The sequence below is a fragment of the Poeciliopsis prolifica genome, unplaced genomic scaffold, assembly GCF_027474105.1.
Source record: "Poeciliopsis prolifica strain line A6 unplaced genomic scaffold, Auburn_PproV2 SCAFFOLD029, whole genome shotgun sequence".
Taxonomy (NCBI): domain Eukaryota; kingdom Metazoa; phylum Chordata; class Actinopteri; order Cyprinodontiformes; family Poeciliidae; genus Poeciliopsis; species Poeciliopsis prolifica.
Genome location: NW_026562404.1, coordinates 482,782 through 493,470, shown reverse-complemented (window position 1 = coordinate 493,470; position 10,689 = coordinate 482,782).

Here is a 10,689-nt window from a genome sequence, read left to right as displayed (position 1 = left end):
ATGGAGACTTCCTGTCAGCGTCCAGCTGTTTTTCTGATTTCAGTTGAATTGAGGTCTTTGCTTTTACTCAGTAGGCCAAACTTTTCAGACTTAAATCCTTTTATTTATCTGTCTGAAGCAAAAATCATCATTCCCTGCAATATTATGTGCCACTCTTGTGTTGGTCTTTTACATAAATCTCCAATAAAATCTATTTGAAAACTTTTGACTAAGTGTGAAAAGTTTCAAGTGTCTGTGAGGCACCTTGAGAAGAGGTGCAGTTAAAACTGAATGGCTGTTAAGCGGTGTTGACAGGCCCTATCGATGGAAACTTTGCTTTTTTCAAACGCCTCGAAAAAACTACAGCACAACTAAACCCTGTGGACATTAGGATACCAAACCTCTAAATAACATTTTTACACATTTTATTTCCTTTTCTTGCCACTGAGTAGCTGTGTGAACTGTTCTCGAAACAAACACTGCGTCTGTTTCACGAGGGAAATTTCAACCATGCAAAAAAATCTATTTTGTCATCTAAGACACACAAGTTCTTAGTCTGTAAGTAAGCTTTAGGGAGAAAAAAAAACAACTTATGAGTCAAAGCAGTCTAGTTTTCTACAAAGGGTTTGCTGCTATGGTCCTCTCCCTCTCCAGGGTCCTCCTGCAGGCTCTGCAGTGAATCTGCTGGCTAACGAGGCCAATGTGAAAAAGTCACAAAGGGACAGAGAAAGACACAAAGAGAATGGATGGGAAAGGGGGGGGGAAGCGCTAGGGAGGGGGAGATGATAAAAAATTGTTCATGCGTGACAGCATGTCCGTGGTATTAGGCTTGAGCAAAGCGAGCGTGTCCTCGCCAGAGGAGGGAAGCTGTTGATTCATCTGGTCGTAGACAGGGCCTTGTCGTCCTTGTCCTTATCTTTCCATCTCTCTCTCTCTCTCTGTTTGTCTTGCAAAATCCCTTTCATGCACAGTTCAATCCCATACACATATTATTAATCCGGAATCTCACCATGAATTATAATCTGCACAAAGCCTGCTTGTCCGATCAAAAATATGTAAAGAAGCATTGTGAGGAAGGGGCTGGACGAGCACACCACAGAGAGAAGGTCTAGACTTAAAATCCTGCAGGAATATGTCGCAAGTTTGCGTGTTCTCCCTATTCATGTGTGATTTCAAAGTAATTACTCACTTTGACCTCACAGACTGAAAAAAAACTGCACGCTAAATGAACCGGTATCTGGAAGAGGCTGTTAGATGTGAGTGACTTGACAAGCATGTATCCTGCCTCTATATCACTTCACCAGCAGACAGAGATGCAGAGAAGAAAATAAGATGGTATAAGCAAAGAAAAGAAGGACTGTTAGAAATTAGGTGACATCTAGTGGCAATTTTGCAGATTGCAACTAATTAAAAAATTCTTGACATATCCTGTAACCACTGAAAGTGCTGCAAACTTAAAGGTTTATCTTGATTAGGCTTTAGTGTAGGTATAATGATACATAATATGTCAAACGATTTACTATGTGAACAAATTACACCTTATACAAAAACAAACTCTTTAACTGTGGTAAAGCTTTTGTACCACAACATACTGAACTTTAACTGAGTCAGTTTAATTAAAAGTATATCTGAATAATTAAAAGTATATATGGCATTTTATGCCATTCATCACATAAAATGTGATGAATGGCTACTCTGTTTGTGTTTTTCTCCTAATTAACAGATTACAAATTTATTTGTGCTTTATTCTGCAGTCATCTATGGGATATCGAGTAATAAGAATTTATTTTTCTTTGATATTTTACTTTCAACTACTTCTCCATTTTGGATGCCACAGTTGTGTTTTGCTATTGCTTTGAAAGTGTGCCGTAATGTCTGTTAAAATGTTTACCTTAAAAGTTGAGAAAAAGCCTCAAAAGAAAAGTTTCAATTCATCCCCTACTGAGCCTCTGCTTTGTTACAGCATTGGTGAAGGAGAGAGAAATGCAGCAGATGTGCTTCTGGCATCAATCGCAACTTTAAGATGTGTTTTATTTAACATCAATAATTATAAAAGGACTGGTTGCCAACATCAAGATTTGCCGAGGGTTTAAATAGGTGTGGCCAGTAGATATGAAATCCTACTGACATACCTTAACCCAAATCTGTAACTTCTGAATGGAGGCATCAGTGATAAAACAAAGCAGGTAAAGTAAAAGAACAAAAATCTTTCAGAAAATGATTTTGACACTTTCACAAATAGGTTTTTTTATGTGTATTTTTTCTCCATCTTTACTCCACGTATCCTCAGTGAGGAGGTCTGGGCCGTGTCAAGAACCACACGACGTACGAAAGCAGCCGATAAAGCACGCTCAATGATCCGAAAGCCAACAGTCTTGCTGCTGCCACGGTTAAACTGTGTCAGTGCATAGTTTAATAAGGTGTGCACTCTTTCATGCATTGGTGCATTTTGCCTCGATAGCTGCAACTGAGTGGAGAGATCCGAAGCGGCTGATCCCAGCCGCCGATGGAAACAAGTGCACCTCCAGTTTTGGCCTTCTATTTTTACCTCCAGTATCTTCAGCACTCAGAGCATGCGCCGGCTTAGGCACCTAACACCTCATTACCATTCTGTAGAGCAGTTAGCATAGCTGGAGATGCATTTCCTTCAATGAGCAAGCGAGGGTCAAAAGTTCATTTGACTGACAGCTTGAAAAGTAACTGGGTTTGTTTAGCGTTTTTTTTTTTTTTTAATAAAGCCCACAGGACAGTCACCCATGTATGTCATCCAATTACAGTGGTGCATAGAAGATAATAAAATGTACTTTTTCACCCTCAGGCTTCCTTTAGACACTAAGTCTTCTCAGGAATTCAGTGACAGAATCGTCTCCAGTTTTTATTAGGATTCTTCAGGGAAAGCAGCCAGTAAATGAAATGATGCTGGATTAGTCAGCATTCCCAGGGTCACCTGCGGTTCTTTAAGGTGACAACAACCCGTCTTAGATACATTTAACACTCAGCTGTTAGAGTTAAGAGTATAATTTCTGGCAATCCCTGGTACTTTTATAGCATCAGACTTCTCATGCCTGCAAGATCTCTCCTTTCGCTTCCTGGGTTCCCATAGTTACTCATCCTATATAATGGTGAAATAAAACCAAAAGTGAAGGTAAAGTAAAACTTATTTTGTGCCATTTTGTTCCTATGAATATTTTCTTAAGAAAAGCGGACGTTTGATTTCTTCAAGGTGAGTAAGGCAATGAAGGAACTTGTTTTTCTGTGGTGTGAAAGTACAACTCCCTTAGTACAGCTAATCTTAAATACACTCAAATTAAACTCATGAAGAAGTCTGCCTATATAAACTGTAAGAGACTTAACACTGATGTTTTCACTCTTTTATGCAGTTAAAATAGTAATCATGGCTGTTTTTGTCATTTGTGCACTCTCTTTTAAACTATGTAAATATGATAGATGTGTTGTAACAGAGATACCAAACTGTATTTAGGCCTCACATGATGACAATCTACAGATTTCAGTCCCAAAATAATAGAAACACAAGGCGAAATTATGCAATTTATTACGCACTTAAATTATTATTGACCATTTAGAAGTCTATGATTTTTTTTCTCTTACAGTTCCTCAAAAAAGTATTTAACTTCGATTTTTTCTCACTTGGTCAAATTACACCCACAACCTTAATTATATTTTATTGTGAATTATGTGACAGAGCAACACAAGCCAAATGGTTAAAATAAGACAGATTTTTTTTTTCATAATCCTGAAAAGTGTGAGATGCATTTGATTCAGCTTTTTGTTCTGCATAAAAAAAAAGACAGAGGAAGGAGCATCTTCAATATTTTTTCAACTTCAAATGTCCATCCATTTTCTACCGACTTCTCCTTGTTGTGTCTCAGGACCTGGCGCCCATCTCCAGCGGCCATTAAGCGAGAAGCAGGCTGCGCCCCGGACAGGTCGCTCGTCCATCATAGGGCAAACATGTACAGCCGTATTGCATACATTAGAATATGATTGAAAATTTCACTTATTTCAGTAATTCAAAGTGAAACACATTATAAAGATGAATTACACACAGACTCATATTTACAGGCTTTTAGTTCTGTTCATTCGTAACTTAGTGTGGGGTCTGGGTTTTTGAGTTGGTTTTGTTTTTCATATTATAATAGTCTCATGGATTTCCTTTACAGTCCTGTATAGTGTTTCTAGTTAGGTTTATTATTTAGTTACCTTCGGTTCTGTCCTTGTTTGTCTGAGTCCATGTCAAAATCATCTTACTTTATTTCTATTTTATGCTTCTGGTTATTTCAGCCTCCCTGCAGTGTTTCTAGTAATGTTTATTTCTTAATTTCATCACCCTCGGTTCAGTTATTGGCCCATCGGGGAGGGAAGGTGGAGAGTCTATTTTAGACTTCTAAGTGAGCGTGTGGCTCCCGACGGGCCTCCTCTGGAGCTGACCCTGCTGCTCACCAGTCAGTGCCATCAATCAACATGAGCTGCTTGGGTCATTCACAAAGGCCCGTGAGGCTGACTCGGCTCTTTTTAAACATATAGTGTTTGTGGGTGTTTGCATTTGGCACAGACATGTAACACCAATCACAATTTGGCCAAATGAAATGGCAAACAGACAGTAGTTCAGAGAGTTAGCGCTATTGTCTAAAGGGAGAGATGAACTCAAGTGAAAGGGAATGATGTACAATAAATCAGGTGAGGAGCTTGAGGGATGGAGTTAAACTTGTTCTATTTCAAATAGATTATTAGTTATTGGATATTCTAATACAATGCTATGTGAAGCAGCTTCTGGTAACGCCAAGCTGATCTAGAGTTACCATTTTTAATAATATGAATCAATGAAGCAATCTACTTCCCTAAGAGCAAACCCAGACGGATACACTGGCAGTTTTTATTTTTATGGGCAGAATGGCTGACCACCCAGGGCGCCATCCAATCTGTGGAGGGAGAAGCACTTGAAAAAGTCAAAAGTTCATTTGTCACTTGTGACTGAATTAATTTTATCTTTTATTTTGCTTTCTTCCATGTCCAGTAAATGGAGAGTCATGAAAATATGACCATGAACGGCTGAAATCCAAACACACTTTAGATTTAGAAGTATTGAGCACTGGACCAAATACGTTTTTAAAGTGCTATTGGATGGTTTTGATTACTTCTTGTCCCAAATCTTAAATATTTATATATTGATTAGACATGAGCCAGACGACTTTACACTAGGGGTGCTCAGATTTATCGGTCATCCGATTATTTTGGGAGATTGGCGATCGGCCGATCTTTACATATGAAGCCGATCTGACCCACCGATCATATCAAAGGTCTCAGAGTCAACCACTGCCCTCTTTGCTCTGCGGTGACAAAAGGTTTGACTGCACCAGATTATGTCTGCACGTTTATAATTAACAATAGTGACCCCACTGTTGCCAACTCAACAACTTTCTTGCTATACAGAGCAACATTTCAGACAAAAAAAATAGTATCAGCCAAAATCGGAATCGGCAGGTTAAACTTTTTAAAAGTTCAGTAATCGGCCAGAAAACCGCAATCGGCGCACCCCTAGTCTACACTAATAAAATGTTCTTTACGACAAAGTTTATGGTTCACAAAGCCAATACACTTATTGATCTACTGTGAAAACACAAAAGAACATGTTAAAAGCATTTTCTTCATTAGAACCACCTTGAATTGAGACAAGCATAGAATCACAATATACAGACATGTTACGCTGGATGGATTTATGGGAGACTTTAATTTCCATAAATGTTTCCCATAAAGGTGTTTTTACTTTTAATGTGGATACTGTCATCTTTCTGCTTTTTTCAGCTTAATACACAATGTCTTCCATCTTCGAAACAGCTAAGAAAAATAATGATAACAATTCATTACCATCAAATTAAAAAATGTAAAGAAGAATTGTGGATAAAAACACATGAGAACCAGTTAATCCTGCTTCATGGGGCTGAGATGGACAAATAACTTTGAAACAGCCAGTCCAAGCTGAAAAACGTCTCACGCTCACTTTCTGTCCAAACCGGGACGTTCTCAGACAAAAACGTCACAAGGGTATAATTTTTCAGAAGTGCTCAAAGTAAGAAAAACCTCAAAGTATGAGTTACTAAACTTTTTCTCTACGCACAGTACTTTGAGTTTGTTTCCTCTCAGTCTGTTCCAGCTCACAGCCCAAAACTTTCCTCCGGTCATGGTTGTTATTTGCAGACCTTGAATTTTACGTTTTCACACACCGGCTCTCTACATCTGCATCCTAAATCACATTTGTGCTGCATTTTTTAACTATTTTGGGGAAAAAAACAACAACAAAGTCTTAATATTTCTTGAATGTTTTCTTATTTTCTAACCACAAAAATTCATTGGGATTCTATCTGGAAGGCCAACAGAGTCGCAAACAATTACGAAGCAGACGGAAGGTGATGTGTGTGCCTTCGAATCCACTCATTTTAACTGGTTTTTAGTTCTGAAGGTTCTGACTCGTTGAAATGCTTCAATCTAAACATTAATTCAAATGTTTAGGATCCTTGTCCTGCTGGAAGGTGAACCTCTAGTCTTAAATCTTCTGCTGCGGATTGCCCTGCGCTTAACTCCACCCATGTTCCCATAAACTTTGACCAGCCCCTGTGTGTTTGCCATAAATTTTCCATTTTTATCTTGCACATTTTTAAAAGCGATGCATGACAATTTTTTTTTTAAATTAAGAATTGTGGTGTGAAAATGCTTTAAAAAAATAAACATTCAAGCGGTAAGAATAGTTTTTGTGAGGCAGCGCATTGAGACGCAGGGTGCTAGAGTACAGGAAACAGGTGACATTGATCCAAAGCAAACAGACAAAAACACTTGTGGTTAGAAAAAGAAACAGGCGGCGGGCGGAACAGGCTCGAGAACATCATCTAGAGGCCACGGAGCACACCTGCAGTCAGAGGAGGCAAACAAATCTCTCCGGCAGCTGGTTAAACAAAACACACACACAAAAGTCTTCAGCCTCTTATTTATAACCTCTACCGCACAGCAAAGGAGGAGACCTGAAGCAGAGGAGACGCTGCCACACAGACAGACAGACAGACAGTAACAGCTGGCTGCAGGAATGAAGTCACGGCGCTCAGGTCACACGGACGCCAAGGCGGACTGACTGGCAGCATGCTTTTGAATCGGTTTACATGCGTTTCTTTTCAGACTCAACATTTAACCCCAAAATGATCCAATTCAGTTTCTTAAAACTGGCTGTCGAGGCAAATTGCTCAAATTTCAAATCCAAAATCAGTTGGGTGTGCAGTAAAGTTGCAAAATAACAACATTGAAAACATTTCTGTCAATTAATAAAAAAAATAAATAAATAAATAAAAAAAAAGAAACCTTCCCACAATTACACCACAGCTGTTTGTGATGTGAATCGCTTTAGTTTTGTTTTTAGCCAAATTAAGGCTTACATAAGTACTGTAAGAGCCCAAGCACAACATCAAACGCTCTTAAAACTCTCTGACATGATTAATCACATTGGTGTCCAAAATAAATGGAAGTCTGCAGGCACTTCGATACAGCAGAAGTCAGTGCCCATTTCACAAGTCTCGCTTCCACTCACAAATATCTCCTTGAAGACCTGAGCGGCAGTGACGGACACCCGGTATCAAATCTTCAGCAACGTTCATTTGGACCCACCAGTGACACCGAACCACAGCGTCCTGGACGTGTGAGTGTGTCTGCGTGTCATCACATCATCAGTCTCGGGTTTATGCAACTGATCAGACTGACCAGAAGAATAAAAGCAGCGAGGATTATCACCCCTTCTGATTAAAAGCATCAACCTCATTACTCACTCAACCCCCTTTTTTTTAAATTGATTTCGCTGAAGTGAAATCCAATCCTCAGATTGCTGGTGTGTCTGGCAGGATGACAGTAACTTGCTTTTAGTATCGGGTGATAGAAATTCAGTGCATGTGTTCAGCAGCGTTTCATCGACTGTAGTTATTGATTATAGTAAATAGGACACGTTTGCTAAAGAAACCACCTTAATATGCAGTTAAATAATTTCTGTTTTTTTAAGGAATTACATACCTAAAGCCTAAATGTGCAGACTATAAGAGCTGCACATCTGAAAGTAACTGCATGTAACCAAGCTGCAGGAGTCCTGCAGCAAGTTAGAGCTGCTCCAAGTTAGACATTTCTTGGGGAGGGACAAATTATTTAGTGAAACCTTCAAGCCAAATGAGTTAAATATTTGATAATCCCAAAGAAACCTAAACAGCAGACCGAGGCTGGCACCACCATGCGACCACGTCTATCATTTTACCAACTAAGCAGCTTCCAGTCCAGCAACTCCCTGCATCTGAAACGCTGTAAACGACGTTCCAGCTTTGCAGAGAAACAACCATCAGTGACCGTCTCTCTCTACCTGGTGGCTCCGGCTCCTCTGCGGCGCTGCAGTGAACCCAGCAGGCGACAGAAACCGCTGCTGGCCGACCTCCGTCCACCGGGTTGAGGGACACAGTCCGCCCGCCTGCCCGCCGCGGACTGTCTCTCGCAGTCCGTTCAGCGCCGCTGCGCCGCTGACTGTCGATCACACAGCGGAGCGGGAGCGCGCAGCGGGTACGCGCGCAACCCCCCCTACCCAAACCTCCCCACCTATATAATCAATAGCTGTCAAAGCAAAGCAGCTCTCTGCACTGTTAACTACCGAGCCGGTCTGAGTCAGCTTCACATCTCGGTGGCAACACGTGAAGGTGAAATTACAGATGAATGTGATTTATCGATTAGATCATGGCAGTGGCGGAGCTAGACTTTTTTTCAAGGGGTGACCAAAGGGTGAGCAAGGCTTTATCAGAGGGTCCATATACAAATGGACCGTTCCATGGAACGAAAGGAAAAAATATTTGTTTCCTTTCGTTCAAAATTAATTAATATAACTAGTTAGGTTATAATTCAAAGCTTCATATGACATAGCTACTTACATTTCAGTCATTATAAAACTTAATGGTTTTTCACATATTCTTACCACACATTTCAAGCAAGAGCTGGGAGATATAAAACATTACAGGGCAGCATCTCACTAAAACATATGTTAAAAGAATCTGTCTAAAACACGATCTATCAGCACTAGCATGGCTAATATAATAAACGAGACACTACGCAGCGGTGCACAACCATTTTCTTTTCTTTTTAGAAATGTATGACAAGTGTCGCCTCTCATTAGGAAGGTAACAGTGGTTACCGCTGAGCGGTAAAATGTTGGAAATACCTGCAGAACTCCTGACGGTGTAACTCTAAAGCCGCGGATGTGTTTTGGATCAAGCAGGAACCACATGTCAGTTAACCAATAAACAGCGTCGGGCATCGAGCTGCCTTCAGGGATAGTCGGAAATTACATTTTTCCTGGAAAATCTTTGCCGATCTCATAAGTATTATATTTTAAAATTACCATTTCCAGTGGGGTGGCAGTAGGGGTGGCAAGGGCTCTGTTGGGGGTGGCAAGTGCCACCCCGGCCACCCCTCTGGCTCCGCCACTGGATCATGGATCAGATCAGTCTGCCATCATGTTCTTGTGTTTGGTGCTTCAGGTTCACATCTGCACATCATTACTGGTGTAAATGTCGCGACAGTAACTGATCTTTAGATTAGATGCACAAATGGGAAATTCCTCAAATTAAACGCACATCTGACTTTTGATTCATTTTTCTTCCGTCAACATGTTTGTGACTGAATAGAAAAAGACACCTGTTGAAACTTTAATAAAAACAAAAACAAAAAAAAAATTACATTTTTTTTAAATTGACATGTCCAAATATAGTTGATGGATTTCTCAGCAATGTCATAATAATGTAAAATGAGATCAAATCTACATGAAATGCTCATTGTCGCTTTAGATATAAACCAAGAATAATATTTAAGTTACAAAAAAAAAAGAAGCAAAAATCTGTCTCATACTCCAATCATATGAACTAAGGGTCATAGTACCGAGCAGCTCATCTACATCTTTCTTATTTACTTAAACCCGCAGTGGCCTGAAGATGCTTCACATGCCACTGCTGTTTACATCACTGCTTCCTTTCTCGTGGGAACGATGAAGTGGAGCTTATTATAAAATAACACGAAGGAAGCAAGTACCTTTGAAGGCAAAGCTTTTCTTCATCTCAGCAGTATTTTGTGAACGCTGACAAAAGCAGAGTCCGTATAACTGCACCTTCAATGTGCATTTTATGTATTTTTAGCACCTTTCAAATCTGTGGTTATTGTGTAGTCAGTGCTTGCAGCTTAATTCATTCGTTTCTCTGCTGTTGACATTCCTTTAATCTCAGCTTTTCTTTGGCAAGTCTCCATTCTTAGATCACTTCACATCAATTTCCTGTTTAGGTCAGAGGTTGCGATAAAACCAGAGAGCAGGAAATGTAGTCACTGAAGGGAGTTGCAAATTTCTGCTTGGGCATTTCAATGAACACTGTAAGAACTGGAAAATGTGCAATAACTGCATTTTCCTGGTGACAAGTAGTCCCTCTTTTTGTGTGACCATTAGCTGAGCAGAACAAAAGTTTGCTTCGACTTGATTTGTATGCAAAATAATTAATTCAGAAAACTAAGCTACACATGAAAACACATCGGCACGGCGAACCGTCGTGACAGCACCATCAAGCTGGTCAGAGTTAAGGGGAATGGATGGAGAGAAAGAAAGGGCAATCCTGCTAGAAAATGTTACAGCCAGCAAAAAAA